This window comes from Marmota marmota, unplaced genomic scaffold (assembly GCF_001458135.2).
Source record: "Marmota marmota marmota unplaced genomic scaffold, marMar, whole genome shotgun sequence".
NCBI classification, from domain to species: domain Eukaryota; kingdom Metazoa; phylum Chordata; class Mammalia; order Rodentia; family Sciuridae; genus Marmota; species Marmota marmota.
This window is the reverse complement of record NW_025999941.1, coordinates 14,258,261-14,263,914: the sequence shown is the minus strand read 5'-3', so window position 1 is coordinate 14,263,914 and position 5,654 is coordinate 14,258,261. Positions and strand designations below refer to the sequence as shown.

At 34.1% G+C, this 5,654-nt stretch overlaps 1 non-coding gene across 1 annotated transcript; it reads left to right on the top strand.

Annotated features, from left to right (window-relative positions):
- Positions 1 to 3,639: 3,639 nt before the first annotated feature.
- LOC125616278 lies at positions 3,640 to 3,746 on the top strand. Its single transcript, XR_007346912.1, has one exon. It is a non-coding gene; the product is annotated as a U6 spliceosomal RNA (small nuclear RNA).
- The last annotated feature ends 1,908 nt before the right edge of the window (positions 3,747 to 5,654 follow it).

Below are 5,654 nucleotides of genomic sequence, written 5' to 3'. Positions count from 1 at the left end.
GGGAAGCAGGGATATCATAGATTGGACTCAGGGGCACTCCACCCAGTGGCTATATCCCCAACCCTATTTTGTATTTTTTTAAATTTAGAGACGGGTTTCCCAAGGTTGCTTAGGGCCTCACTAAGTTGCTGAGGCTGGCTTTGAACTTGTGATCCTCCTGCCTCAGCCTCCCAAGCTGTTGGAATTACAGGCATGCACCATCACACCTGGCAGTTGAACATCCTTTTTCATGTACTTATTGGCCATTTGTATATCTTCTTTTGTGAGATGTCTATTCAAATTTTTTGCCCATTTTGTCTTTTTTATTGATGTTTTAAAAGTGCTTTATATATTTTACCTTTTTATTGCAAGAAACACATATAACATAAAGTGTATGATTTAATCATTTTAAGTGTGCATTTCAGTGACACTTTATAAATTTTTGATTCAATATCTTCATCAGATATTTTTATCCAGTCATCTGCCTTTTTAATTCCTCTCCAAGGTCATTTGAAGTGTTGATGTTTTAAATTTTAAATTAGTTTGTTAATTTTTATAATGTGAGTCATTATTTTCTGGTCATGTCTAAGGTTTTTTTTTTTTTTTTTGTAGTGCTGGGGGTTGAACCCAGGCCTTGTGCATGCAAGGCAAGCACTCTACCAACTGAGATATATCCCCCACCCCAGGGGTTGATTTTTATTTAACTTTTTATACAATATACATTTAGTCCAGAACAATTTGTTGCAGGAATTCTTCTTTCTCTTTTGAATTATTTTGCCACTTTTGTCTTAATTACTGCAGGTTTATAGTAAATCTTGAAATCAGGTGATATGAATTTTTCAATTTAGTTTTCTTTTTTGTAACTGTTGTTTTGATTATTCCAAGACCTTAGAAATTCCATGTAAATTTTAGAAATACTTTGTCAATTTGTATAAAAAAATCTTGATGAGATTAAATTGAGCTTGCATTGGATCTATAGATCCATTCGAAGAGTTGACATTTTAATATCACTGTTTCAATCCATGAACATCTGTATCCATTTATTTGTATTTTCTTTAATTTCTGTTATCAGTGTTGTTCTGTTTTCAGTGTAAAGATTTTACTTTTTTTTCTAAATTAATTCCTAAATGTTTATATTTTTGTTGCTATTATAAATAGCATTTCAAAGTATAATTTTCTGATTGTTGCTAGTATACAGAAATATAATTAATTTTTGTATATTGACCTTGTATGCTATAATCTTACTAACTTCACTTACTAATTAGTTTTCTAAAAAATGGATTGCTTTTGATTTTCAGTGTAGATGGTGAACTCATCTGTAAATTAAGACTTTTACTTTATCCTTTTCAGCTTGTATGCTTATATCTTTTTGTAGGTTAATTGTACCAAGACATTCTGTACTAGCTTTAACAGAAGCAGCGAGAGAACCATTGCCTTCTTCCTGATCTTAGAGGCAAAGTGTTAATATATTAACATGTGCTGCATTTTTTCATAGATACCCTTTATTAATAAAAAAGAATTTCAATATATTAATAGAGCTGTATGTTTTCCAAAGACAGCCTTTATAAAATGAAGAATTTCCTTTCTATTAATAATTTTCTGAGTGTTTATCATACCAAATAATTGTTGTATATTTGTTGTGATGATCATTGGATTTATATTTGTGTTAATGTGGTAAACTACATTGATTGAATGGATTAATAATTGAATATTGAATTCCCCTCCCCCTTTTTTGGTACTAGGGATTGCACCCAGGGGCACTGGACTAAACTACATCCCTGGTCCTTATTTATTTTTTATTTTGAGACAGGATCTTGTTAAGTTGCTTAGTGCCTCATTAAGTTGCTGAGGCTGGTCTTGAATTTGCGATTCTCCTGCCTCAGCCTCCAGAGTCTCTAGGATTACAGGTGTAAGCCATCATGCCTGGCATATAATTTTTTTTAAATGTGTTTCTAGATTCAACTTACTAATACAGATGGGGTCATGTCCTGATAAATCCATCATAAGTTGAAAATGCATCTACTGTTTCTAACCTACTGACCATCCCAGATTAGCAACATGGTCCACTGCAGAATGTCCCATATCTCCCCTCACAATCATATGGCCGATTGGGAGCTGAGGTTCCTTACTGCTGTCCAGCATTACGGAAGACTATTGCACTATACCACGTATTGCCAGCCCAGGAAAAGATCAAAATCCAGAATTCTAAGTATGGTTTCTACTGAATGCATAGCCTTTTTTTTTTTGTACCTTCACAAAATAAAGAATATTAAGTCAAACTATCAGAGACCATCTATATTTTGTTGAAGATTTTGGCATTTGTAGGCATGAGGGATATTGGCCTGGATTTTCTTTTCCCAAAATGTCTTTGCTAGGTTTTGGTATCAGAGTAATCCTGGCCTGATAAAAAGAGTTGTGAAGTGTTCATTCCTCTTCTATTTTGTGAATTTCAGATTGTTATTTTTTTTCCTTAAATGTTTGATAGAATTTGTGTATATGAATATATATATATAAAATTTGGATCTGGAGTTTTCATTGCAGGAAGATCTTTAAGTTATAGTTAAAATTGACATTCTTAGCTGGGTGTGGAGGCACATCCCTGTAATTCCAGTGACTCGGGAAGTGGACTCGGGAGGCTGAGGCAGGAGGATCACAAGTTCAAATCCAACCTTACAACTTAATGAGGCCCTAAGCAACTTAGCAAGATCCTGCCTCTAAATAAAAATTTTAAAAGGGCTGGGGATGTGGCTCAGTGGTTAAACGCCTCTGGGTTCAATCCCTGGTACCAATAAATAAATAAATAAATAAATAATCAGTAATGTGATTCACAGTCCAATTAAGTGTCATGAATTTGCTGAAGACGACCTGAAGGGCACATGGCATGTGTTCTTAGTTATGCTAAAAGCCAGTGGTACAACTGCTCCACCTGTGATTGGCTACCATGTTGTCCTGTTGGAAAAGCATAAGAATATGAAAATAGTGACCAAAATTGAAAGAATATAAATAGGCTTGGGTGCAATAGCTCTGTCTCCAGGATGGGATGATGGTCTTTGTGTAAAAAAATCTGGTAGATTCTGGCTCACTATATCCATTTGTCTATTAGAGGCTGTGTGAGATCAAAGGGCATTAGTGGAAGGAAGCAGATAAAAGTCCAGTTAAAATATTTTTGAACATTTAAAACACTTATTAAAATTTTCCATTAAAAAAAAAATGTGAAATAGAGTAAAATCTCCCCACCCATCTTACCCTTGGATTCAGTTTCATCCACCCTTCCCACCAGAACCACACATTCTTTGGCTATCTTTCAATTTCTTTATGATTATGAAAGTAATATTAACATATATTTATCTTTCCTCCTTTGGAATATTAAGGAAGTATATTATACATAATGTTCTTTGGTTTTTTTTTTTTTTTTTTGATACCAGGGATTTGGTACCAGGAGTGTTTTTACCATTGATCACATCCCTCTCATTTTTTATATTTTATTTAAAGACAGGGTCTCACTGAGTTGCTTAGGGCCTTGCTGAGTTGCTGAGGCTGGCTTTGAACTTGTGATCCTCTTGCCTCAGCCTCCGGAATCACTGGGATTACAGGCATGTGCTACTATATCTGGCTATAATGTTCTATATCCTACTTTTCTCCATTAAAAATATATTCCGGGTGCTTGCTTCAGTAGCACATATACTAAAATTGGAACAATACAGAGAAGATTAGCATGGTCCCTATGCAAGGATGACACACAAATTCATGAAGTACTCCATATTTAAGAAAAAAAAAATATATATATATATATTCTGGGGGCTGGGGTTGTGCTCAGTGGTGGAGTGCTTGCCTCACACATGTGAGGCACTGGGTTGGATCCTCAGCACTACATAAAATAAATAAAGGTATTGCATTTATCTACAACTAAAGAAAAAGTATATATATATATATTTTCCTGGAATTTTGTCTAGTTGTATATTTTCCCTTGTATGGATTACTGTGCATCATAATTTATATAGCCAATCCTCTATTGATGGACATTTAGATTTAAAAATTCCTTTCCTTTTGAAATTAATGCTGTGATGAATAGCCTTGTACATATATTATTTAATCTGTAGGTTAAATTCCCATAGATGGGACTGCTAGATCAAATAGTATTTGAATTTGTAAGTTGTTAGATGTTGCTAAATTGTTCTCCATTGGCAAACCCAAATATTTCAAAGGTATTCGTTTTGAAAGTCCTTTACAGCGTTCAACTTGCTATAAAGATTTTTCTTCACTAGATCAGAGGAAGGAGGAAGAGGTAACATTTTTGAGATCATTTTCATAAGCAAATTCAAAATTCTTTACTAAATAAAAGAAGGAAATAAAAGCAAATTGTTTTACTATGTATCATGTGTCATCCTTGATTATTTATGTAGATGAATCCTCCCTACCATTATGAACTTGGTTTCATTGTTCTTACTCAAAGATGCAAAGAAAAGTCTCAGAAAGATTAAATTAAATATTCTATTTAAGATTTTGCTAAAGTTTGCTCTACAGAATCCAAAAGCTTTTTTCTTCTTTCTTAAGGGGAGAGACATGTCTCTAGCTGCAGAGATGCTCATATGAGCAGTGATAGTCAATACATCTTGTCCCTGATTCTTGTGTTAGGATGAACAGCCAGGATGATATATGCTGACCATCAAGTTCTGATTCACCCAAAACTTAACTAACCTGTGAGACTCACTGTCAGAAGATGGAATCAAGTTAAATTCTCTGGAATAGAGATTTTTCATAGTTTTGTAGAATATCTTATCTAATAATAGCATTTTCTGTTACACAATCTAAGATAAGGCAATCAGATCATTTGCTTGAGGATATAAATTAATTGCTGGCAGAAGTCAGTCAAAAGAAAGAATATATGTTTTGACTGGAGTCCAGTGAGCAGAAAGACTTAATTCATGCAAGCTACTGCTTTCTAGATAACCCAAGGCAAAGAATAACCAGCCCTATTTCAGCCCTCCATCTGCAAAATGGAGAGGTTCTATTAGAGACAACATTGATCACTAACAGTATACTTGGCATAAAATTAGTTATTATTTCTAATGCTGTATGAATTATGTATTTGGTTAAAAAAATACCAACTTTGTAGCCAAATAGACCTGACTTGGAACCCATTTCTTTGTATTGAGTATGTGACCTTGGGAACTTCAATTTTTTTTTAAGTCTTGCTTTTATCTGAAAAAGTAAGGATATCAGTGATAACCACCTCATAGGTTTGTAGTGAAAATTAAATGAATCCATATGAATAAAATGCTTAGCACTGAGCCTGGGAACATAGTAGGTACTCATTAAATAGTAGTTGCTAGTCATGGTAGGACTCTTTTCCTATCTGAAGATCTCTTTAGTAGTGGCTATTGGGGCTGATTTCTGTACTGTGAGAAACAACTTTGTGTGTTTAATATGGCTTCATGCTCAGTTAAATCAAAACAGAGGTAAAGCTCCACCTGACCTTGTCGGCGATTAGCTTTTGCCTTTTCATGCGTGAGATTTGATTATCTTTATCATTGTCTTAGCTTGTGTTACCTACACATCATAAAATTATCCCAACCTTTTAATATCCTGTCAGAAACATTTATCTTTTTGACCTTCAGTGGAATTGTAGTAGGATTGCCTGCTGTTTGAATACATCTATCTATCTCATGTAATGT